The sequence below is a fragment of the Girardinichthys multiradiatus genome, chromosome Y (assembly GCF_021462225.1).
Source record: "Girardinichthys multiradiatus isolate DD_20200921_A chromosome Y, DD_fGirMul_XY1, whole genome shotgun sequence".
Classification (NCBI taxonomy): Eukaryota; Metazoa; Chordata; class Actinopteri; order Cyprinodontiformes; family Goodeidae; genus Girardinichthys; species Girardinichthys multiradiatus.
The window spans coordinates 15,614,096-15,640,552 of NC_061818.1; the positions used below are offsets into that span (position 1 = coordinate 15,614,096).

Genomic DNA, 26,457 nt, shown 5'->3' on the forward strand with positions numbered 1-26,457 from the left:
AGGTTGAATAAGAACCTTTAAAAATCTTCGACAATGGATTCTGATTCTTTTAGGGCAGCTACATATTTCACAGTGTTCTTGCATTGTTTATACATTACATTCAACGGACATTTTTCTTCACAACATGTTAATATAATGCGAAGAAGAGCAGTAAATGGGATTCCAGACAATAAAACACTGATTAATTCAAATATATGGTGATTGCTTACTTTTGGTAAGGCGAATATGTCTGTGGTATATTTGGCTATCTGGAAATCCTGATTACTGTCCCTTTGGTTTCAGTTCAACAAGGCATGAAACAATCACACTGATAACTAGCTGGCTCCAAAAGTGGGTCACAAAGTCCCATTATTCACACTCCTGAAGCAGAAAGTTATACTTCCCAAAGTCAAGCTCGTCAGGCATGATGAGCATGTCTTCCCTGGCTTTGGCCAACTTTTGTCGGAGAAAAACTCGTCTTTCGATCCACTCCTGGAGCTCCTCTTTACCATGAGCGTAGTCGCAGCTTACACCATCAGGACAGCTGCTGTCGATTCTGGTGTCACAAGCATTATGCTCAATTAGTCATCATTTTTGATCACCATGTTGGCTTAAATCATATACTGCTGTATCTTAATGAACTGGCATACCATCAAAGAGTGCTTCTCTGAAAACTAGAACATTATATAAGACCAATAATACAGAATTGTTATGTTATGGACCAGCAAAAAAAGGACAAGAAAAATCCTAGGAGTTGATGCAACAGAAAGCACAAAGTAACCAGATCCAGAGCTTACTTGGGGCAGATTTTAAAACATGTTCCAGGGAAGCGGTAGCTCCACGTCAGAACCTCGTCCTCTCCCTCACAGCTGAACACTCGGTCTTTGTGCTTCTCAGAAGAAATGTGCTGCTGCCACTGCTGCTCACTGTTGCTGTGTTTACCGCACAGACGGCAGTGGAAGCCATTCTAAAACACAGAGAGGATTCATGTTGAAAAGCTCCTTTTCTATTTCAACGCTAATATAGAAATAAACAAATCCTTAACCCACCAGTGGCTCAGCATTGTCGGTTGGCATGGCGATGAATTTTTCCTCAGGGTTAGGCTGACTGAACATGGCTCCATCTGTTTGGCGGTTCTGAGGAGCTAAAGTCAGCCACATGTCGTATACTTGCTGCATGTCATGCACTGCAAACACAAACACAATTATCCTCTAACTATGAGGATGTTTAGCAAATCTGCTGCACTGCAATTAACAGCATTATTTCTAAATAAAAAGCATCTAAAATGTCAATCAACCTCTACTTAACACCACGATCTTCTAACACTAGAAGGGGCTTGCATGCTAAAAAATATGTCTCAAAAACTGTACTCTTGAGTCCTTTCCCAGGTTTTATGTGGTTGCACATGAACCAACGCGCTTACAGTTGAGGTGAATCTATCATGATAGAAAAAAAAAAGAAATTTAAATAAATGGGACACACCTGGAGGAATCATACAAAATCTCCTGGAGTGAGGGATATAAATGTGATTTTGTAGAATCTATCATTTAGGATTTTTAAAGAGTAGGTCATCTTTTCCATTTTAAAGATTTCCATAAAAACTTAGATCCATTCTTCTAGTTGTAGGGGTTGGGTTCTACAACCATCTTATAATTGTTTTCTAACTAGCTGCTATAAGGGCCTGAAGCAGTTTAAAAAATCTCCTTTTTTTTTTCCCCATCATTGTTACCTTACCCAAGCATTCATTTACTAACTCACATGTTATTTGAGTTTTAAACACTGCATTTAACTCACTACTCACATGAACCCAGCATCTATTTAACTTGGGGCGTTGTTCGGACTGTCAAAGTATATGACAATATTTTGCTTCTATTGAACCACATGCCTCCAGAACCCTGGGTTCACATCCCTATATTTGACCCAATAGGGACTCTGGAAATATCTAATAACATTTTTCCAACAACAGTCCCTGTTGAGTGGAGGATCACTGAGAGCAACATACAGACCCATTCAGTAAATTTGAACATTGTTGAAGAGTTCATTTATTTCAGTAACTTAGCTCACTAAGTCAAACACATTAACTGCACACAAACCGATGTTTTCAAGCCTTTATTTCTGTTAATTATGAGTATTTCAGCTTACCACAAGTGAAAACATGACATTTAAGATTAGTATATTACATCAGACCAATAAAAAAAAAAAAACCTATTTCATACAGAAATGTGGGTATTTTGAAAGGCATGTTTTACACGTGCTTAAAGATTGTTATTTTCAAAAATGACCCTCAATCAGACAAACAATCCTCATCGGAACACATATTCTAATTTATTGAATATGACTGTATATTCTCCCAGTCCCCTTTAGATACATCTACGCTCCCATTTTTCTTTTATGTGCAACGTGTTTTCAGTTTTGGCCTTAAACAGCACATCCTGGAGACAGCTTTGCTTACAGATGAAGTGTATGCCAGCCTTATAATTTTAAAAAGATTCTCTTTCAACTGGTGTAAAAGTTGAAACCTTACGATTCTTACTAATAAGCATCATCCGAAGGAACCTGAAAAGGTCTGTCTGGATTGTAGGCTCTGGAAACTGTATAGTGTGTTTGTCCACAATTAAAATGTTGTAATAATTCCTGCTAGGCTGAAAGTCTGTGTCATAAGCACACCATCCTAATATTTTTAGCATATTGTCAATCTTACAGGTCTTAATAACTTTCTGCCATATTTTTAGTGTGTGATTTCTCCAAGCATTTGACCCTTCCAGTTGGTCTGCTAAGCCTTTATCTGTGGAGCCTGTAAGTGGAAATTTGTGGATGAATGCATTTCTATTGTCTTCCATTCGGCTTCGTAATCGTGAGTGCACCAGTGTAGCGTGGGAATTAATTGTGAGGCATAAAAATCTTAAACTGGGGATTGCTGCTCCCCCTTTTTCCCCTCCCTAATATTAGGACTGGGAAGCAGATTCTTGGTTTCTTTCCCTGCCGAATGAAGAGAGAGATCCATTTATACCATTTCCTTAAATTGGGTGTTGCTCACCTATACATAAAGCAGTCATGGCAATATGTTCATTTTTACTGTATTCATCCTCGATTTTAAGTCTTAGAAGGGAATCTGAATTTATTTTTGGTTGATAGTAGGTATGTAATTTGCTTGTGATAATTTGTGCAAAGGGATTTTAATCACTCACAGTCGTTGTTTTTCATGTACATCCACATCTCCTTCTCCTCTAGGCTGTGGGCAAAGGTGCAGATTCCAATGTAGTTGCATTTCCTCTTCTCCAGAATCTGTGCACATATCTGACAGAATAAAGGTTGTCAATAATATATGTAAAGTTGCAAAAGTATTCATACCCCTTGACTTTTCCTGATTTTGTCATGTCACAATCACCAAGTTCTTTGTTCTTTGGTTCAATGTTCTGCGATAGACCAGGACAAAATGGTGCATAATGGTGAACAGAAAGAAATATACATGGCCTTTAACATTTTTTTAGAAATAAAAATCTGAAAACTGTGGAGTGTTTTTGTATTTATCAGTGAGGCAGCCCAGAGGCCCAACTCAAGAGGTGCTGTTAAGACCCATAGCTCGGGTGGGAAAATCTCCCTGAGCTCATTTAAGACCAGGAGTTGCATAAACAGATTATCCGTTTTTGACCGTTTTTTGGAAATGGTGACGGAAAAATCTGACGGACATCCGTCATTTTGACAGATTGCAATTCATACCCCTGACCACTTGGCGGCAAGTCAGCGTATTAATTTGCTGTTTGCTACCGCAGGGGCGCTGAAGCAGAGTGCTTTCCGGAAATGTTCCGTTTTCAAAACTTTGTCTGAAGTGGCGCTTGTAATTCCATCTCTAGTGTGGCGACAGAGCGCCGATTCAGGCTCCAGGACAACATCAAACCAGCCACGAGAAGTCGTCCGTCGAAGTGCAATCCTCATGACAACAGCCTCTGTAGCAATCCCACTCCAGACATTTGATTTACACGCAGACGGCTGGCTGTGCACTTCAGGTTCATGCAGACCAGGAGGAAGTTGCGTGACTGTGTTCAGGTCGCAGCAGGTGATCGGTTCATATTTTAAATGCAATCATTTAATTTAATTGGTTATGTGTAGTTACTGGGACCACAGTCATTGTTTTTTATCACTGCAGAGAAAACGTTAAATGTATTTATCTGGATGATGTGGAGTCTCTGTTCAGCTTGTTCAGACTGAATATTAATTAAAATAAACAATAAAAAATGAATGTTATTGACTGTTTAATGGGTAAAACGGGTAAAAATAGATTAGCTTTTTTTTACCCTGTCAGTCAAAATGACGGACAACAATAGTCTAACGCAACCTCTGCTTAAGTCTTTCTTTTTAAAAGAAAATTTCACATCACATAAAATACTCTGCCAGTTGTAGTTGTAAAAATACAAAATGCGGAAGTATGGAGGCGTGAATACTTTTGTAAGACAGTAGGTAAGTAAGTGCAGGTCACAGGTTGAGAATGATAATACCTTTCCACGTCATTAAAAACATCATCACTGTATCTAACTAATGACTCTGCAATTACATATGCAGGAAAAAGAGAAAACTTGCAAGCCTGAGAGCACCACCCCAATTGTAAAGTACAGAGATGGCAGCATCATCTAATGAATTTGTTTTGCTGCAGGAGGAACTGGTGGACTTCACAAAATCGATAAGCAGCATTTAAGGTCGTCGGACAGAAAGTTAGAGTTGGGCCCAAACGAGTCAATGACAACGACTCCAAACATACTGCAACAAAGATTTGGGGACTTGTCCGGGATGAGTGCAAGAGTAAAAGGATTAGCACACCTACATCATATTGCAAAGAGAAGTTCTTGGTGTGTGGCAGCGGTCGGACTTGAACCCATTTACTCCGCTCAGAGGATCTGACCAGCAGCACTCGTCTCTCTTTGGTCCATCTGAGACAAAACGACAAAAACACACCGAATCAAATCTAGACACTGGACACAGCAGATCTGTCCCTAAAGACATTTTATTTAACTGAAGCAGTATTTAATCGTTTAAAATAATCAGCAATGGTTTACTGAACTCTTGTAGAAACAATAAAATGTAAAGTTGATTGCTCTAGTGAGAATACTGTACTACTAATACATTTTAATTAAATTATTTATTATGAGAGTTAACTACTGTCAAAAATTTATATGGTACTGTCTATAGTGTGGTGGACGTTTGTCAAAAACTCTTTCCTGGACAACAATGAATGTTTAGAGATCAGTTATGTTTAATTAACAATCTACTGAACATATTATGTGGTCTTGAACAGGGACTCAGGACATCATGTTTCCTCACATGTGTCTGGCTTTAGCTGTACAGTATTTGAAGGCTTTGTCCGGTTCAATGATAAGGCGATCCCGCCAGCAGTGTGCACATGCAAACTTAATCTTCATGTTAAGACACGTCACAGCACTGCTTCCTCCTTTTGATTTGTTTCCCCTTCCACCAGAAGACAGCTGGAAACAGGAACATTAATAGAGGCTTATGTTATTTTCTAAAATAAATGTGTTCAGTTGTTACTCAAAAGTCAGAAGTTTAGGATCCAAGACATTAAACCTGAGTAAAGTCTGAAAACCTAAACATAGAACGTCAATGAACAGTTGTGAATTCAATATTAATGTAGTGAAATTCGCAGCAGAGAACTTTATTTGCACCGTGGCATTTGTGTCTTATTGTGTTTTATGCACCATTAAGTGCATAAAATGAAAAGAAAACTAACTAATAGTTAAACAACTATGACCTAATATCACTGGCTTTCTGAAATGCAACTAGAACAAGTATGAGATGTCGATCTGCAACTTCCAAGACAACTCAAACACAGCATAACATTCAAACACAAATTGACAATACTGTGATTAATTGGTAAAGGGTGCTGTGTTGTGCCATTAAACGGTCCATCTAGGCTCAAAAACCCTCCAATGTGGCTGAATTAAAACAATTCTGCAAAGAAGCAATCTGAAAGACTCAATGCCAGTTGTTGCTTTAATAGACAATTAACAGATTTAGAGGGTGATTACTTCTACACAAAGTGCCTGATTAGTTTGGACAGCTTTTTTTTCTTGATAAATGAAATAATTTTAATACTGCTCCTTGTTTTTACTCAGGTTATCTCTGTGTGATATAGACATTTATTTGATGATCTGAAAAAGTGTGACAAAAAAAAAAATCTTAAAACAGAAAAAATTATTTAGGGAGTGAATACTTTCTCTACTGAATGAAAATAAGATAAAACCAGACGCAGCTCATTTGGAATAAATAAACACTCTAAACAGAGAGAACTGTACTGTCATAAAAAAAAACCTCCTTACCCTTCTGTCTTTCTCCTTTCTCAAGTTTTGCTCCTGCTTGTCATTATATCTCATTGACACTCTCACAATCTCATCTGGAGTGATACCTGTAGATAAACACACTTTTAAATAAAACCTATTTACTGGTCCCTCTGTCACTGTATAGCCATCAAATATTTACTAGCTGGATATGCTGCTAACAGCTGTTTACAAGCAGGTTGCTCCCCTTATACATCAATAATCAGATTCCTGGATCATACAGCCTTTGAGGTATAATTTAATTAGTGATTCTGTTTATTGTGACTGTGATAGGACTCAACCTGTATGGCGCTGCACCCTCCAGGTTTTCAGCTCTATGATAGAGTGGGCACACACACAGCTGTCCTCCTGTTGGCAGCCAGATCGGATGGCTTGCCTGCACAAATCCAGGTGGCACAAGACGCTGAGAGGACGCACTTTACTGTAATTAATGTTGTGGGTTCTCACCACAAAGGCCAAACACCTGACATGGAAAAGAGGGCAGGAGTTAGAGGTTGTGTGAACCTGGAATGAAAGAAGATTTTAGGGTTTGGGACTGTCTCAGACTCACTTATTAGCATCAAAGTTGTGAGGGGCATCCAAGTTGGAGCAGATTGTTTCATTGACACAGGAGCGCTTACTGATGATTCTAGGTTTGCCGTCATAGCATCCCTACAGAGCAATAACAAACACTTTAAAATGACATTTCAACCCTGCATACATGAGTAATAAAAACGTTGTCTTGAGTTCTGAAGTGTCACAGATATAACAGCGTGCACTAACCTGGCAGAGGAAGATGAACATGCCCTTGTGTTCCTGCAGAAGACTGATGATGCTGCTCACAGGGTCCAGCTGTACAGTACATGCTCCAAACAGGGAGTTCCTGTCAAGCCTCCTCTTTCTTTCCTCTGTCCAAACGTCGATCTCCAGCTGGTTGAAAGCAAATGTGCATTTTTCTCCGTACTTGCAAACACCCAAATCTCCAAACATCAGCAGCTCTGAAAATGAGAAAAAAATACAATCACAGCATTCAGTTACAGAATATTTGCTCAGTTACACTGCAACTGATTTAGACCAAAGAATATCGAAAGCAAACGTAATCTCATTATAAACAAAAAGATTTCAAGTCATTATTTTATTTATTCAAGGACAAAAAGCTATGCAGACCAATCAAAAAATGTATCGCCCCCTTCCTAAATCATTGATTAACAACATCTGTTTTGGTTAAATTTTCCTTGCCACATTCAGACCTGATTTCTGCCTGACATTTTGAATAAAAGAAACCAAAACAAACATGATCTGAAGCAACTCAAGAACAGATGAGAAACAAACTCATTGGCATTGGGAGCCACTACCCTACAATGGAGAAAACATGGAACAATGGTGAACCTTCCAAGGAGCAACCAGTCTATCAAAGAGCCTGAAACAACTGCAGCTTAATATCCTGACAAAGAATGTCCTGCCATCAGTTTGTGATCTCAAGCTAAAGCGTACTTGGTTATGCAGCAGCAAAATGAAGTCCACCTCTGAATAGCACATGAAAAAAGAAAGTTGGGTTTTGTAAAGACCTAGTCGATGTCTAGACTAAAAATGCAAATGAGATGCTGTGGCACGACCCTAAAGAAAATGTTTATGGTTGAAAATGTCACTGAATTAAACCAGTTCTGCAAAGAAGAGTAGGCAAAAATTCCTCAGCAGTCGTATAAAACCAGCAATGCTGGTTGGCAGCTGTTACTGCTGAGGCTGGCACAATGAGCTGTTGGGTTCAGGGGGAAATTCCTTTTTCACGTACCACCACTTTGCCTGTCATAATGACAAATTTTCCTGGACGATAAATTGTCCTAGACTTTATAGCGATAAATGATAATGTTGTTGCTTCGAGACCATTTTCCACTAATTTAATAATAATGGCATAATAATGCAAGTAGCTACACCCTCTTAAAGATTAATTTCTAAATATTATTGAACACTGCAACTGGAAGACATTATAAATATCTCAAATGAGCCCTCACAGGGCTCTCATGCTACACTCTCAGGTACGTAATGAGACCATGCGCCTGGCAAGTACCTGCTAAAGAAATGATCAAGCTCATTTTAATTTGTCAGGCGATTATTTGAAATCATGCAATTAATTGTTTTTTTGCTGCTTGTGATAGGCCTAAACACCGGGTTGGCTTGGAGTCTTCATTTGAAAACTTCATTCAGTATTTATGCAGGTTATTTTTCTATGATAATAAAACTTGTTTGAGGATCTGAAACATTTAAGTGTGACAAAAAAGCAAAAACAGAAGAAATCTTTAAAGGAGAAATATTTTTTCACACCTAGTTAAACAAGTTAGTAAACGACAAATGTTTTTCCAGATACAAATGGCCATGAAGTGGACGTCATCTTTAAGAATATATAATGCTTATCTAAACTGCATTCACATAAATATAAAGAAACTGAAACAAGCATAAAAGGCTAAAAGATTTCATATCTGAACAAACAAACTAAGCTCTAATCTTTAACATTTATCTCCCATAGCTTTTATTGTTTATTAGTGATTGAACAGCAGACAAAATTCAACAGATAAAGAAGATAAATGTAGGAACAGTAACATTTGGTAAGAAGTAAAGAACAAAACATGTAGCAATCATGAACAGTGTTTGAATACCATCTCTTTGCCTGTAGACGTTCTCCTACCTCGACAGAGAACAAAAGGTCCAGACAACGATGTGCAGACAGGAATCCGTCTCACTCTCGTCCACTCTGGAGAGCCAGCCTTCAGTCTACATAACAAAATATCTCACTTACAATTATGGGCGAGATCTGGCTTATGAACAAAACTGTAAGCACTAGCACCTAGGAGTGGAAATACAACAACATATTAAAAATGTACCTGTACCTGTAATCTGAAGTAAACAGTAAGGTGAAAAAAGCTGATTTCTTAGATGAAGAGCATAGTAAAAAGTCTAACAGACCTCCACGAGGAAAACAGAGGGAGCAAGCCTGCAGGAACTCATGGGTTGAGGACAGGGGGTTATGTACAGGTGTAGTCCCATCACGGCTGTCTTTCACCTATATGTGAAAATGATTCCTATTAACGTAAAAAAAACCAACAGAAAATAAAACAGTAGCCCAGCCATTAAATCATGCTTACTTTGTAGTGGTTTTTTGGAGATCTGGTTACTGATGTTGCAACACTGTCAGACTCTGAGAAACCTGAGGAGTGATGACAGAGCACAAATTACACACAGCAAATTCAATTCAATGTCGTCTCAAAGCACTTTACAAAGTCAACTAAAAACCTAAAACATCCACAATGTTATTTTAAACATTCAGGTCATCCTCGCATGCACAAGGCTCTTTAAATCCACCCTCTGTTCTGTGTACAGCACTCATATAATCATTGCACATCACAGCTATGTGACATACTCTTATGGGTTGCAAATCATAGGTGGTTTAAGATTTAATGGTCCAGTACATAAGAAATAGTGACACCTAATAGTAAAAACCGCTAACAGTAACAAATCTGTAATTCTGTGGGTCTGTTCCTCTCTCAAACGCTCTGGGAACCTTGTTAAAATATATACCATCATGGACTTTGTAATGACAGCAGATTTTAAATGATGATTTTGTGTTCAACACATCTCATAGGGTTTGTTTTCCACTATGTAGCCTACCTTTAATTGGTATTCGCTTTCTAACGCTCTAAACACTTAAAACCTTGTGTGGGTGATTTAAAATGTCTGCCACTGATAAAAGAAACATTTCTGCTTTACTATTCCCTTTTGCTTATATATATTTTTCCAACTTGAACTTCTTTTGGATTCTGCACAGCTTTAAAACCCAATAAAGCATAAACAATATATTTTTTTTTGGGATCTGTTCCATCAGCTCAAGAGGTAAAAACCCCCAGAAACAACCATGATCCAGGGGCCAAAAAAAGAAAACCTACTAGTGTCAAAGCCAGCAAGCAAATATTAACCAACCTTTGAGTGGCAATGAATCTAAAATATATGAATGTGTTGGATGGGTGCAAAAACTTGTTATCACTCATGTAAAAACCTTGGGTTGCAAGGCACCTGCACTATGCCTTCCTCCCTGTGTGTGTGAGATCATTGTTATCTCTGTGTGAACCAGCCTCCTTTCTTTCTCACACACAAACACCCTGTCTGAACTGTCTGTTGAACTGTGTATATAAATAAAGAGATAGGGTGTCAAAAACTTTGTAGTTTCACTGCAAAGTGGGCTACCCTTGCTGCAAGTAACTCTGACTGTATCGTTCTTACCTCTGAGTTGACTAAATAATACCTAACATTTATTGGTCCTTCGTAGCCGGATTAATTCAATAACCTTATTTCTCTTTGCTTTAACAGTGACTCTGGGATCCGTGGGGGAAGCCTGACGTCGAGCGAAGCACCGCTGCACAGCCTCCTTTAGCCGGAGTGGCTGAAAGTCCCGGTGTGTGTGAATTCACACCTGGCCAGTGGGTTATTGCCTTCCTCGGCGCGGGGTGACTCTCACAGGGTCCAGAGAGTCACCAAGAAGTCAACTCCGAGGTGAGACAGTTTTAAAATACAGTTCATAGGAAAAGTACTTAACAGTCGTTGGTAGTGCGTCGCCGGTAAGGACGCTGCATTAGGATGCTTTTATTCCACCGTGAAAGGAATAGTGACAAATTTGGTACAATCCCGCCGTGAAGGGGATTAAAGAAAACGACTGAGGATTATTCCCCTGCGAGGGAATAGAATAAGCACTATAAAAGTAAAAAGAACGGAGTAAATTGAGCTCATAAAATAACACCCAGTTAACTTAGAAAAATTACAAGGTACCTGAAACTAACTGTGTGACTGTGTTGTGTGTGTATGGAGGACTAAGCATTTTAATAGAATCAGCAGGATTCTGCTAGTCCTGTGTTTTCTTTTGCCCAGATTAAAACTACGTACTGGTGACTTTGGAGATTCAGGTCGGATTTCATTCCAGAAAATTAACACCGCTGCGAATTAGTCGCAGTAGAAGGCCGTGTTAATGTCCTCTCCTTAAAGTCTCATGCCAGTGACCTTTTATCTGGGACATTTATACTATAATTAAACTAACATAAAACATAATGGGGAAGAAACAAAGTAAACTAATTGACTTAGAAGGGGAGGTAAAGTTTATGGAGAACTATGTAAAAGGAGCAGGTATGATCTGTCATAGATGGAATAAAAAATAAAAAACATGGGTTTTTGGGCAAATTAGATACAAAGGATGTCTTAAAATTACAAGGGGATCTAAAATTAGAAATAATGAAAACTAAAAAGAGAAAAATAACAAAGAACAATGGGGAAAGAACAGAGAAAAAGCTCTGATTTAACAGAAATATGTACACGATGGCATAAAAATACGGATTTTCAGGTAACTTAATTATCACTGAAATCCTAAAACTACACGGGGATCTTAAACTGGAGATTATGCATTCAAAAGATTCAAGAGACAATAAAAAACATTGCCAGGTTATAATTTCAAAGGGGACTTTTCAGTCCCTGAGTGCTCACAGTTGATAAACAGATTAAAACAAAAAGATGAATAAAAAAAAACAACAATAAGAGCAGCTTTTAACTGACATAGCCATAATACTGAGGCCTTAAGAAAAGCACAGAAAAAAACTTTCAGCTTAACTGAAAACAAATAAAGGGGGGCGGACTGCCACCCATCCCAGGTTAGAATACCAAGGTAGCCCCAAATTATAAAGACTAAGAGGTGGTTTTAGAGGACGTGGTAAAATAAGTTAAAAGAGGAGGTGACAATGTGGACAACATGGAAACTATCCAACTGGACAACCCAGTGAACAATGACTAGAGAAGAGAGAACAGAATGTTGTTAAAGTAATCTGAGAGTAAAAGATTTTGTAGGCAAGCATTAGTGAGAAACAGATGCTTTAAAAATCATTCTATGGTGTTATACTACCAACAATATCATGATAAAATGCAAAAGATTCATTTTACAGGGAAATAATTCCATATTTGGCTCAGATTGTGTGCATTCTTGATTTTTCCTCTTTGAGAGAAGTTAAATTTCAGCTCTGTGAAACGACCTTGACAAAGAGATGCAGCTGCCTGAAAACAAAGATAAAACTTCTGCAAACAGCAGAAGTCTGTCTCTGCTGAAAGGTCTGATAAAGATTGTAACTCTACCCTGCATGTGTCAAACTCAAGGTCCGCGGGCCAAAACCGGACCCCAAAAGTTTAGTGATTCTCTAGAAGTAGAGCCTTTTAATATGGTGATTGTGTGCTTGAATGTTATTTTGTCAATCAATAAGCAGTTTTGTTTACATTCTGCCACAATCTGCCTTTTGAAAATGTTTTGAATCTTGCTCTTTATGTATAAAAAGAAAGAAAAGAAAAATTGGCTAAAGTCTGCAGACACAAAATGAACCTGGATTGAAGCTCTAACTATGTTTATTTAATCTGAGATCCTCTCCAAATGCAACAGTATATATCAGTCTACATGAGATACTAACAACTTCACCTACTGGTATAATATAAAGATCTGAGTGAATATGTGAAACAAACAATGATGAAAGTTTTTCAACAGGTGATGCTCATCCAGGAGGAAGACAGTGTTCCTAGGAAATGCAGCTCATTCATTAACAATCATTTTTTCTCCTATAGGTGGAAGTTTTGCTGACTAATCATAGGCTGAATCTATGAAACATTATGTGCACAGACCAAATGACCAAGGTTCTGACTGACTTATGAACCTCACTGACCTGACAATGATAACATGACACCCAACAGATAACACCTTTAAGGTGGATCCACTAAGACCACCTTATTGATTCTTGGTGAATAAAAAAAAAAGAATTGAAGCGTTCAAAACAGACCTTGTGGAAACAAAAGGGGTTATGAGGAAACAATGTGCATTTTAAGAATAATAGAAGTCAAATTATGTTCAAATCTTTGCAAATAAAATGACTCTGACAGAGAAATAAGTAAGTAGTGTGTGAATGTGTGTGAATGGGAATGACTGATTTCATTGTAATGCATCTTTGAGGGACCTTAAAAGCGCTAATAAAGGTCTGATGTTCTGATGATCTTTGCCAAATTTATATCTTAATAAGGTTTCCAGAATCTTTTTCGAAAAATCATATAAAGATAGCAAAGGTTCTACCTGTATTGAAAATACTGATAACCATAAGAAAGTTCATAGACCCGTCTTCAATTTTTCATAATTCTTTTACAAACAGGTTATTTAAACTTTCATGTGGCCAAATGTCTGTATTTGACTTTCTGTTTTTGTGAAATAAATGTCTTTCATGTTATGTAAAAATTAGAGTCCTCAACATTACCATAATAATATTAGGTCAGTTCTCTATGGTAAAACAGAAAGATTTTAACAGATGTTTAGACTTTTTCCAGTTAGGTTCAAAATGATTGAATTAGACTCAAACTTAACATAAGATGAAATGAACCTTAACAGAATTACTGGACTGGACTGAAATAGAGAAAACTTGAGTTAATTGAAACAAACTTTAGTTACTTGAATTAAATACAAAGCTGACTGAAACTGTATGTTGTATCTATAAAACTGGGTAAGATAAACTAAGATTATAAGATATAATATGCCCTTCATTTTTTGTGTTAATCAGTGACTGAGTTTTTATTTTTTATTTTTAATAAGAACTAAACCAAGCATTATTTATAATAATAGCAAATACCAAAAATATTGATCTCATTTTTAAATGTAATAAGGACTTACTTTATAAAATATGATAAAAAAGAATAATAAGAATTTGGAAAAACAGAGGCTTTAAACCTCTGCAGGAACAGCACTGACACTGTCAAAAGTAGATCCTAATACAGGAATCTGGAAGCTCATTCTGGCGTGGACAGTCAAAGTCCATCCAAGGATACATTTAGATGAGGCAGAGGGACAAATACAGGGCTTAGCTGAGAGCAAAGAGAGCAACATGCATCCTGCCCTAGCTGCTGTCCCACCTGAACTGTGGTCCCAATCATCAACTGATGTAGGACTTATAAAGGGGTTCCCACCATACAAGGTTAAACTAATATCTGAAAAAAGGCCATTAGTCCGCCAATACCCCTTAAAGCCAGAAGCTGAAGAAGGTACTAAGCCAGTAATACAAGATATGTTGAAGTCAGGAATATTAAGAGAAGCACCTGACGCTACATGCAAGGCATATCACACTGACATCACTATTATTATCACAGCCAAACATAACTCTAAAAAGATGTGCCCTTTAAATCCAAGTACTCTAATACCTACTGCAGAAGATGGAAAACCACATTCTTATAAAGCAAAAGTTGAAGAAGACACCAAACCCAGAAGAGACATTTCTCAAACCCTTATACCAGATTCATGTGTTGTGTTTGTAGATGGCTCAGCATCTAAAGATGAATATGGAAAGAATAGAGTTGGTTATGCAGTAACAACCATCGATAGGATAATAGAAGCTAAATCTCTACCCAATACATGCTCAGCCCAAACAGCAGAATTATATGCTGTCGTAAGAGCATGTGAATTACATGAGGGACAAATACTTACTATATACACAGACAGCCAATACGTTTTCGGATCAGTACATCACCATGCTAAGATTTGGCAAAATAGAGGTTTTAAAACATCATCAGGGACAGAACTAACTCATTTCAACCTATTAAAGAGAAAATGTCAGATCTGCTATTTATAGACACAGACGAGCTGAAAGACGCCCAACAGTCAGCACCCAAGACAGAAATAAAGGCCTGGCTATAGAGAGGAGCACAGAAAAAAGATGACATCTATCAGATAGAAGATAAACCAATCCTCCCAAAACATTTATACAACACAGTGGCTACAGTGACACATTGGGAAGACCCACGTGTCAAGGGGGGAATATGTCACATCTGGTAAAGCATTAATGCTACACTATAAATATTTCTGACTATGCAAATCATTTTTGCAGATCATGCATAATTTGTTGCAAACACGGGGGAAGAAATATTGCCTAGTTGTAATAGATGAACCTAGTGACACATTTCTTCCCCACATATGGTATCCCACAGATTATAAGGTCAGATAATGGAACTCATTTTGTAAATAAATTAATAGAACTAAGTTCTAATGCATTAGGGTTTCAGTTAAAGATTAAGGAAAACAATGGAAGAAACAGGGAGGCCATGGCCCGAATGCCTATCCCTGGTTAATTATGGATGAGAATAACTCCAAATCAAACTGGTCTTACTCCATTTGCCACCTACTGTACATCATTGTATGGCTCCACCCACTATATTCTGAGCCTGAGATCACGTGACACCAAGTTGCTGATGTGAATTTGTATTCTCAAAGAAATAGTACATGGCAGAGCGTTTTCTCTGCCCTCTGACATGAATGAAATAGAGAAAGCACAACAAGAAACTTCATTAGCTGAGTGGATGAATAAAATGTTGCAGACAAAAGAAGAACAAATGTCCAGTGGTCTGCCGATAATCTCTGCTCCTATCCCACAGAACAACCTGAGGCCTGGAGACCTGGTCCTGATTAAGACACTCCACTGGAAGGATTGGAGCACTCCTCGGTGGAAAGGGCCGTTTCAAGTACTCCTGACAACGCCCACAGCTCTGAAAATAGCAGAGAGGCCTTCCTGGATCCATAAAAGCCACTGTAAGCCAGTTTTGCCGTTACAGGAGCCAGATCAACCGACGGGGTAGCAGAAGGAAGTCCGGGTTCAAAGGAGTTGGAGGACCCATAGGGCCCAGCGTCTCAAACCGGTGAAGAAAACAGCTGATCTGCGCCCAATTATAAAATGGCTCTCTGTAACATGTGGACAGGACTGATAAGCCTGAGCTTAATTCTGGTAGCAGGACTCTTTCTCTATCTAAAGCAGGATCCACAGGAGGTGATACCGAACCAGAAGAGATGGACATCAGACGGGACCCATCTCAGAACACTGACGGAAGAACATGACGCACATCCATTCCTACAGAATTTCTGGTATTGTTCATGGTGGCATATGCAACACTGAACCAGGTAGAAATGCACGTAAATGAAGGGGACGATTATGATGACATGTTGTAAATAAATCACATCGAAAGCCTGAGTGTACTCATACATTGTATTTCATAAAATGACCTTACAGCAGAAAATCGAAAGAAGTTGTTGCTTAAGTGAAATGAGAAAAAGTACAATGATGACATAAACAGGGCAGATTTTTTAATTCTTTTATTATGTTTCACTGTTTTCATTAATTAAGTATTATTCTTTTATTTTTATGATTTCAAGTATTATTCTTTTATTTTTATGATTTCATTAAGTATTATTCTTTTATTTTTATGATTTCAAGTATTATTCTTTTATTTTTATGATTTCAAGTATTATTCTTTTATTTTTATGATTTCAAGTATTATTCTTTTATTTTTATTATTTCATTAAGTATTATTCTTTTATTTTATGATTTCAAGTATTATTCTTTTATTTTTATGATTTCATTAAGTATTATTCTTTTATTTTTATGATTTCATTAAGTATTATTCTTTTATTTTTATGATTTCAAGTATTATTCTTTTATTTTTATGATTTCATTAAGCATTATTCTTTTATTTTTATGATTTCAAGTATTATTCTTTTATTTTTATGATTTCAAGTATTATTCTTTTATTTTTATGATTTCAAGTATTAATCAACATTTAACTTTTAATGGTTGCCGAGGGCGGCGGGACCGTATGAGTATTTCCCACAAAATATAATCTGTTTACCGTCCGTGGGTTTTCGCTCATACAAAGTATTTTTCTTACTCGTTTTTATATTAAATGTTTTTACTTGTGATAAAAGGAGGGACTGTTGGATGGGTGCAAAAACTTGTTATCACTCATGTAAAAACTTTGTGTTGCAAGGCACCTGCACTATGCCTTCCTCCCTGTCTGTGTGAGATCATTGTTATCTCTGTGTGAACCAGCCTCCTTTCCGTCTCACACACATACACCCTGAACTGTCTGTTGAACTGTGCATATAAATAAAGAGATAGGGTGTCAAAACTTTGTAGTTTCACTGCAAAGTGGGCTACCCTTGCTGCAAGTAACTCTGACTGTATCGTTCTTACCTCTGAGTTGACTAAATAATACCTAACAGGCAGTGTATCGAATACTTATGCAATTTCAGGCAGGCATGGCTCTAAAAACCCTCAGGGCTCAACAGATTAAAAATAGTAATAATTTCTATTTCTACATACACTTTAGTCTTACTTATCTTCAAAATAAAATAAAAAACAGCACATTATACCTCAGATGGCACTTGCCCGGTAGGAAAGCTGTCAAGCAGGCTGTCTAGGTAATCTTCCATCACCTCTGAGTCCTCCACAGCTTCCACCTGGTGAGGGACTGCAGAGGCAGCTACTGGAGCTGGGCGGTGTGGAGGGGATGGTGGACTTTGGCACGCTGTGTAAGCTGACTGTGGTGAAGCAAAAGAAAATTTCTCTTATAAAATCAAACTTTGGCTAATATTGCACAACCTAGAGATCAGACATAAAAATAAAGAATTCTGACCTGCTGAATTGACACCCGGAGGATTCCCAACGTTTCGAATTACATTATTATGAGGGGCCTGGAAGAGAGAAAGAGGTAAAAATGTAAAATACAATCAGTGACGACTTTAAACTTAAGAAAATATTCGTAAAAATGTTTATGTGATTTTGTCACATAAAGGAAAATTGTAACAGTTTTTGGTCAATTTAAAATAAAAAATAGAATTTGTTGTAAAAGTGTCTCATGAATATACTTTAATAATACATGTCAATGTATAATAAGTGCAAATTCCCATAAAACCCAGCAGGCTGTATTTGAAAAAAGGAAAGCATAAAGACCCAATGGGGACAAATCTGCAGCATTCTTCAGCTTATTTTACTGATATAGTTCCAGTTGCTAAAGTGGTGTCTCTACAAGGTACAAAACGGGTTTGGTTCCAACCAAATCTAATTTGATACCAAATAAATCATACAGGTAGAGTCCTAGTCCAAATAACACAGTCTACATCAAACAAAAACATTAATGCCAAATGGGGAAAAGGAGCCCAGCCAACTACATCTAGATGTTCCTTCTGCAGCAATTCCAGATCCTGAGCAAGCATCTGGTGACAGTGGAAGGGAACCATTGATTTTTAACAGAAACAAATCCTCCAAGTTCAGCATGAGCAGTAATCAGCAAAACAATTTCTTTGGGAAAAAAACTTAAAATCACCACAGGCAGCAATAGACATGACTATACACAGAAACACTGGGCCAGGAGTACTTTCTATGGAGAAAATATAGCATTATAACTACACAAATACCCCAGCATAACCCAAAGCACTATACCTAAACTATCAAAAAGGAAAATTTAAAGCCTAGTGTAACAGTAGACAGGAGGTCTGTTAAACTCTACAGCGCAGTCAAAAAAAATGTATGAAAATGCTTTCATTAGTTTCTTCCACTTTAGGAGCATTCAAGCAACTCAAATATCATTTCATAACGCTTTAACAAGAAAACGGATTGTTCTTTACTTATCCAAATTCACTACAAACACAAGATAGGATTTATAATAACAATGTGACGGGGCTCTAGTATGGCTTGGCCAAAAACTGGAATGGCAATGCTGTGATTCAACTTTAGGTGGTATTTATTGTGCTCATATTCAGCTTCATCGTACTTCAACTTGTTAAAGAAAGAGAAAGTGAGAAGAGATTTTTTTAATTGTAAAGCATAAAAGTAACAATTAATTACTAGTTTGTAAACAAATGGTTTTCAGCTAGGTGGAGCTGTTGAGTAGTGTTTTCTTCGTATGCAAGCTGAAGTTCAATGACCTTGTAATGCTGATCAAACGCATCCAAATGATTTAGTGATGTCCACATTCCCTAAGGGACATTCATCAGACTGGTGCTGCTTTTAAGGAGGAGGGAGGAAGAACATCCGAGATTAAACACATCAAGAATAACTGTGGACTGCCCCGTCTGCTCTTACATCTTATGGAAAGTGTACTAAACTGATAAATCTGAAACACAGTTGAGACATAACAATTTTTTCATTTTGTTATATCCAAATTTTAAAAAATGGCTTGACTTTCAAAGTATCATATTTCCAGTCAAGGCTGGGATCAGCTGGGTGATGACACTTTGTACCTCTACATTAGCCCTGAACCAGATGGTCAAATCAGGCCAAAAGATGAATGTTTTAACCTACAGAACACCGGACTTGGCAATCGGTGCAGAACACAATGGTTACCCAAGACAAAAGTAGGAACAGCAAAGTCTCCGGCTCTTATGTGGGGCTTATATGGTGATTTATCCAGGAGGATACAAAGCTTCTGATAAAACCGGCAAAAGTCGAAGTCCAGCGGTCTTCTCTGTCTCGGTGCCTCCAATGTGTGTTAAAGACACAGGCATCTATTAATGTGCAGCACTTCTTTTCTCACATGTTGCTTTGCCCTAAGAAGTCACATTACGCTCCCTCTATCCTTTCATTAGAGATATAATAAACTAACAAAGTATTCACATCGCTTCACTTTTTCCACATTTTGTTAAGTTATAGCCTTTTTTCAAAAAGGATTACATTCATTTTGTCTCATAAAACTCTACCCAAAATGACAACATGAGTTTTTTTTTGCCAAAATACTAAAAATAAAAAACCTAAGAAATTATATGTATACAGGTCCTTCTCAAAATATTAGCATATTGTGATAAAGTTCATTATTTTCCATAATGTCATGATGAAAATGTAACATTCATATATTTTAGATTCATTGCACACTAACTGAAATATTTCAGGTCTTTTATTGTCTTAATACGGATGATTTTGGCAAACAGCTCATGAAAACCCAAAATTCCTATCTCACAAAATTAGCATATCATTAAAAGGGTCTCTAAACGAGCTATGAACCTAATCATCTGAATCAACGAGTTAACTCTAAACACCTGCAAAAGATTCCTGAGGCCTTTAAAACTCCCAGCCTGGTTCATCACTCAAAACCCCAATCATGGGTAAGACTGCCGACCTGACTGCTGTCCAGAAGGCCACTATTGACACCCTCAAGCAAGAGGGTAAGACACAGAAAGAAATTTCTGAACGAATAGGCTGTTCCCAGAGTGCTGTATCAAGGCACCTCAGTGGGAAGTCTGTGGGAAGGAAAAAGTGTGGCAGAAAACGCTGCACAACGAGAAGAGGTGACCGGACCCTGAGGAAGATTGTGGAGAAGGGCCGATTCCAGACCTTGGAGGACCTGCGGAAGCAGTGGACTGAGTCTGGAGTAGAAACATCCAGAGCCACCGTGCACAGGCGTGTGCAGGAAATGAGCTACAGGTGCCGCATTCCCCAGGTCAAGCCACTTTTGAACCAGAAACAGCGGCAGAAGCGCCTGACTTGGGCTACAGAGAAGCAGCACTGGACTGTTGCTCAGTGGTCCAAAGTACTTTTTTCGGATGAAAGCAAATTCTGCATGTCATTTGGAAATCAAGGTGCCAGAGTCTGGAGGAAGACTGGGGAGAAGGAAATGCCAAAATGCCAGAAGTCCAGTGTCAAGTACCCACAGTCAGTGATGGTCTGGGGTGCCGTGTCAGCTGCTGGTGTTGGTCCACTGTGTTTTATCAAGGGCAGGGTCAATGCAGCTAGCTATCAGGAGATTTTGGAGCACTTCATGCTTCCATCTGCTGAAAAGCTTTATGGAGATGAAGATTTCATTTTTCAGCACGACCTGGCACCTGCTCACAGTGCCAAAACCACTGGTAAATGGTTTACTGACCATGGTATCACTGTGCTCAATTGGCCTGCCAACTCTCCTGACCTGAACCCCATAGAGAATCTGTGGGATATTGTGAAGAGAACGTTGAGAGACTCAAGACCCAACACTCTGGATGAGCTAAAGGCCGCTATCGAAGTATCCTGGGCCTCCATAAGACCTCAGCAGTGCCACAGGCTGATTGCCTCCATGCCACGCCGCATTGAAGCAGTCATTTCTGCCAAAGGATTCCCGACCAAGTATTGAGTGCATAACTGTACATGATTATTTGAAGGTTGACGTTTTTTGTATTAAAAACACTTTTCTTTTACTGGTCGGATGAAATATGCTAATTTTGTGAGATAGGAATTTTGGGTTTTCATGAGCTGTATGCCAAAATCATCCGTATTAAGACAATAAAAGACCTGAAATATTTCAGTTAGTGAGCAATGAATCTAAAATATATGAATGTTAAATTTTCATCATGACATTATAGAAAATAATGAACTTTATCACAATATGCTAATATTTTGAGAAGGACCTGTATTATGTATCCAGGGCCTTTAACACGCAGCTCAAAACTGAGCTCAGGTGCATCCCGTTTCCACTGATAGCCTTAAGATGTTTCTTCAGCTGAATCCACCTGTGGTACATTCTGACTAGACAGGATTAGGAAAGGCACACACCTCTCTATGAAAGGTCGCACAGGTAACAGAGGATGTCAGAGCACAAACACCACGCATTTAGTTAAAGGAACAGTCTATAGACCTCCAAAACTGCATTTTATTAAGGCACAAATCTGGGAAAGGGTACAGAAAGATTTCTGCTGCTTTCAGAGTGCCAATAAGATCAGTGGTCTCCATCATCTGTAAATGAAGGAAGTTTGGAACCAGCAGGACTCTTCCTATAGCTGGTCGGCTGTCTAAATTGAGCGATCGGGGGGAAGAGAACGGTGGCAAAACAAACTGCCAGAGCTCTAGCACTGCTCTTTGGAGAGAGGGGAACTTTCCACAAAAACAACCATCTCTGCAGCAATCCACCGATCCGGCCTGTATGGTATAGTAACCAGACAGAAGCAACTCCTTAGTAAAAGCCACATGGCAGCCTGCCGCGAATTTCCTAAAAGGCACTTAAAGAATCTCAGACAAGGCATAATAAAACTCTGTGATGAGACATATACTTAACTTTTTCGCATTAGAGCCAGGCATCATGTTTGGAGGAAACAAGGTACCGCTCATTACGTGGTCAATAACATTACTACAGGGAAAAATGGTGCTGGCAGCATGGCTTACACTTGTATAGCACTCTAGTCCCCAGAGACCCCAAAATGCTTCCCACTACTTTCAGTCATCCACACACCGACAGAGGTGAGCTACAATGTAGCAACAGCTGCCCAAGGGCAAACTGACAGGAGTGAGGCTGCCAAACACAGTCGTCACCGAGCCCTCTGACCACCATCAGTGGTGGGGATGTTTTCCAGCAGCAGGAATTAGAAGACTAGTCATCCTAGAGGTAAAGATAAAGGAAGCAATGTACGAATGAACAATACTGGATGAGAACCGGCTCTAAGTGCTGGGGTGGTGGTTTATCTTTCAGCAGGATGACTCCAATTACACAGGAAAGACATCAACGCAGAGGCTTCAGGACAACTCTAAGAAAGCCATTTTCATATCTCTCCATAGATCTGAAAATGGCTGTGCAGCAAAGGTTCCCATCCAACCTGACAGAGCTTGAGAATTTCTATCAAGAGGAATGGGTGAAACTGGCCATAGATAGGTGTGCCAAGCTTATGGCATCATATTCAAGAATACCTGAGGACTATAGTTGCTGCCAAAGAGGCATCAACAAGTAAGGTACTGATGTATATATATATACTTGCAAAATTCTCCACAACTATAGTACAATTATCTATCTCCCTCTGGTTCCAAATGGCACATCATCATGCATACATGAAGGTGCATATCTGTTTTATAGGTTGTGGTGCAAACTGCAATTTTTAGGTTATAAAAATACACTTTAAGAATAATTATCTGCTTTTAAACAATAGATATGCTGACCGTAATAAAATTCTTGACTGACATTAATTTAATTCTTAAAACTGTCAGGTGCTCTGGCTCCAAAATATGAACATATTTGCTCTTTAAGACATCACAGGTGATTAAGAACTATCGTCCAGAAGCCACAGATGTTTGCAACATTTCACTGCACTGGATCAGCAAACTGAGCTTTTTGTTAGCAGTCATCATAATAACAGCAGAGTCTAATTTCACTAATCATTTCTACTGTTGAATATAATTTCTGCCATGGTTGTGCTTTATTTCAATATTCTAAAAATGTAATTGAATACTGGCATGTTTAGACAGGTTGGAAGATGACTCCACGCATAACTACACACCCATCCCCTTTCATTTTGCTCCACAGCTGGATGCCAACGTTAATGTGCAATTGTCTGAAGCTCTGTTCACAAATCGCTTTCTTCAATCGTCAGAAGCGTGCAGCAGAAAACATGAATCTCACCATATTGTGGTAGGCAGCGGCCCGGTTGACGTACAGGCTCTCTAGCAAAGCTTGTGGGATGTGGATCTTATCTGCTTCAGCATAGCTTGAGACATTTAAGGCCTCAGTGAATTCTCTGACAGCCTCCTCCCACTGTTGGTCTCGAAAGAAGGCGTTGCCCTCTTCAAGCAGGTTGCACACCAACCGGGTCAAAAAGTCCTGAGGGAGAGGGAAAGAAAGATGGGGAAAATATGTACACAAAGCCCTTTTACTGACTGACAGAACATAGCTATGTTGTTTGGATATGTGCTGGTTAATATTCTTCATTCATTTATTTAGTAGCTTTTTATATTTTACAGAAAAAAACAACAGGGATTAATCTAATCATTGTTTAGAACCTGCAACTTTATCACAAATGTAGCAACAAAGGAGTTGAGAAAAGGTCTATTTACAGCTGTTTTTCATCACCTCCTTGACAACCATGACACTCAGAATTTAGGAAGCCAGTTGCTTAATATGTTGTTTCAGCAGTGCAAAAGACCTAGTTGTGTTTGTGTTTCTGTAATGAAGCAAAGGCTTGAAAAGCACACAAACTATTATCAGCCCAATCAACAGTGTTGTAGCCCAGATTTTTTAGTTAGGAGGTGCAAGCACTACCTGCACTACAAAGCAGTGCATGATTGTGAAGTGGAAGGAAAATATTACATTGTTCCAAAACTTTTTCACCAATACAATTCTGAAAAGTTTAGCGTGCATCATCCAGCACTGTTTTCTCTTCAGCTCAATCCATGTTCCCATCAACTCTGACCGGTTTCCCGGTCACTGATGAGGAAAAACATCCCCACAGCACGAAGCTGCCAACACCATATCATTAATTTACTCAGGTTGTCGAAATATAACCAAATCAGAAGATGACACAGATTCGATGCACAGAATTAGATTGAAATGAGGTTTTATTGTTCCAACTTAGGTAGAACTTGATTAGAGTTGTTAGAAGCCAGAGGATGAGGAAGCCCCAAGGATCCGAGCAGAGAGAGAGTGTTCTGGCGGTGGAAATATTTACAGTGCAGATTTCCTGAAGAAGAGTTCCATATGGCGACAGGCAGGCAGACAGATGGGCAGATCGACAGGAAGGCAGGACAACAAGTGATCAGGCAGGCTGACAGAAGTCCACATAACAGAGACTATGTTCCAGCAACAGACTGTGTCAGCAGCTGTCTTAAAAAGCCATGAGCTCATTAGCTGGATGAGTTGCAGCTGAGAACAATGAAGTGCCAGAACCAGCCAGCAGAGATCTCACACACCATGATTCCCCTTGGGGGATAGTGTATTCAGGATAGGAAAACAAGTAAGCTCAACTTTGGTCTTATCTGACCAGGCCTTCTTCCACATGTTTGTTGTGTCCCCACATTCACTGTTCACTAGAAAGCTCGAAGACCTTCACAGAACAGCTGCATTACTATTAGGATAAAATGACATAGGTGGACCCTATTCACTAATTAGGTAACTTCTGAAGGCAATTTGTTGCATTTGATTTTTTTTTTTTTTTTGAAAACCATGCATTACCTTTCTGCCACTTTATAAATAAGTGCTGATCAGTGCTGGTCTATCACCATAAAATCCGTACATGTGATGACCTCCTAATGGTTCATAACACGTTTGTAGGACAGAGTGCAGAGATGAAAATCATGTTGAGTCGTTCATTTTCCACACAGACAGTAGTGAAAGGTCATCTGGTGTAACTTCAGCAAGCATATGACCAAACAGCTGCAGATAAACACAACAAACAAACTGGTCACAGCTACTACCTGGTAGGCTGCAGGATCCGGATAAGCCAAAGGAGACCTAAAACACAAGACAAACAACTCAGACAGAAGCGATGAGATTTCCTATCCGAGAAGAATGTAAATCAAGGCCAGTTTCACTTTCTGCCAAGGCACCCTTGGCCTGCCATTAAAACAACTCACTGCATAAAAGCCAGAGCATTGCTTATCTCCTCCTTTCGTTTCTCTCGGGCTGAGTCCATGGCGCTTCACTGCAGCGCAGACCTGCACAGTAACAACAGCTGAAGCTAACCAGTGCGGGGTACACTACATATTTATTATGTCTTGTTACTTTCTTACACCAACTACAAGCATAAATGTTATGGAGGCCCAACTTCAGCAAGACACACCTACCTGATAAAGTTAGCCAGTTCACTGAACCGAAGCAAAGTTTAAATGCGTGTCATAGTCGTAGTATAAAGATGGAACAGACGTACAGTTGCTACGAAGTCGAGCTATGGCAGGAAGGACGAGCCTTCGTGACTGAGGAAATCGTATTCCACGGTCTTCGATAAGTTTCGATTCCCAGCAGCCCCACTACAACCAGCTGCAAACCTCCCCGCTGCACGCGCACCAGAGCTGTCACGTGACCGCGGATACGCGGCGCCGCCAGTCCGCGAGCGCGTGGTTCGCCACGGTTTGTCACGTGATAACCGCTCTTTAAAATATTGGAGTCCAAAGCTACGATTTACGACTCACTCTGTCTCAAATTGGGCAGAATTGATACACAGGAGGTGTTTATTTAGGGCCGAGCACACATATTGATATACACAAATATTTAACATTCAAAGATTATCGTACAATTGGTAACTGAATTGTTACTTTGTATCAAAAAGTAAAATATACCTAACAAGAGACAAATAAACAAGTTGGTGGTTAGCAGCTCCAGCAGCTTCTGCCCCTATACATTAAATAAAATACAATAAATAACTCTAGACAAACTACTGAGTAATCAAATGAACAGTTGATAAACCAGTTAGCAGTTGTAACATTAAACACAGCTGAAATACACAACATGAATTACAATAACAGTTTAAAACATTTACAAAAAATGGCAAAATCGAATATGAAACAATGTATATAATTAAATTAATCTAAAATATATGTAAAAAAATCATATTTGTTAATCC

At 38.7% G+C, this 26,457-nt stretch overlaps 1 pseudogene; it reads right to left on the minus strand.

Annotated features, from left to right (window-relative positions):
* On the minus strand, window positions 1-25,896 carry LOC124864898 (annotated as a pseudogene).
* Window positions 25,897-26,457: the final 561 nt, after the last annotated feature.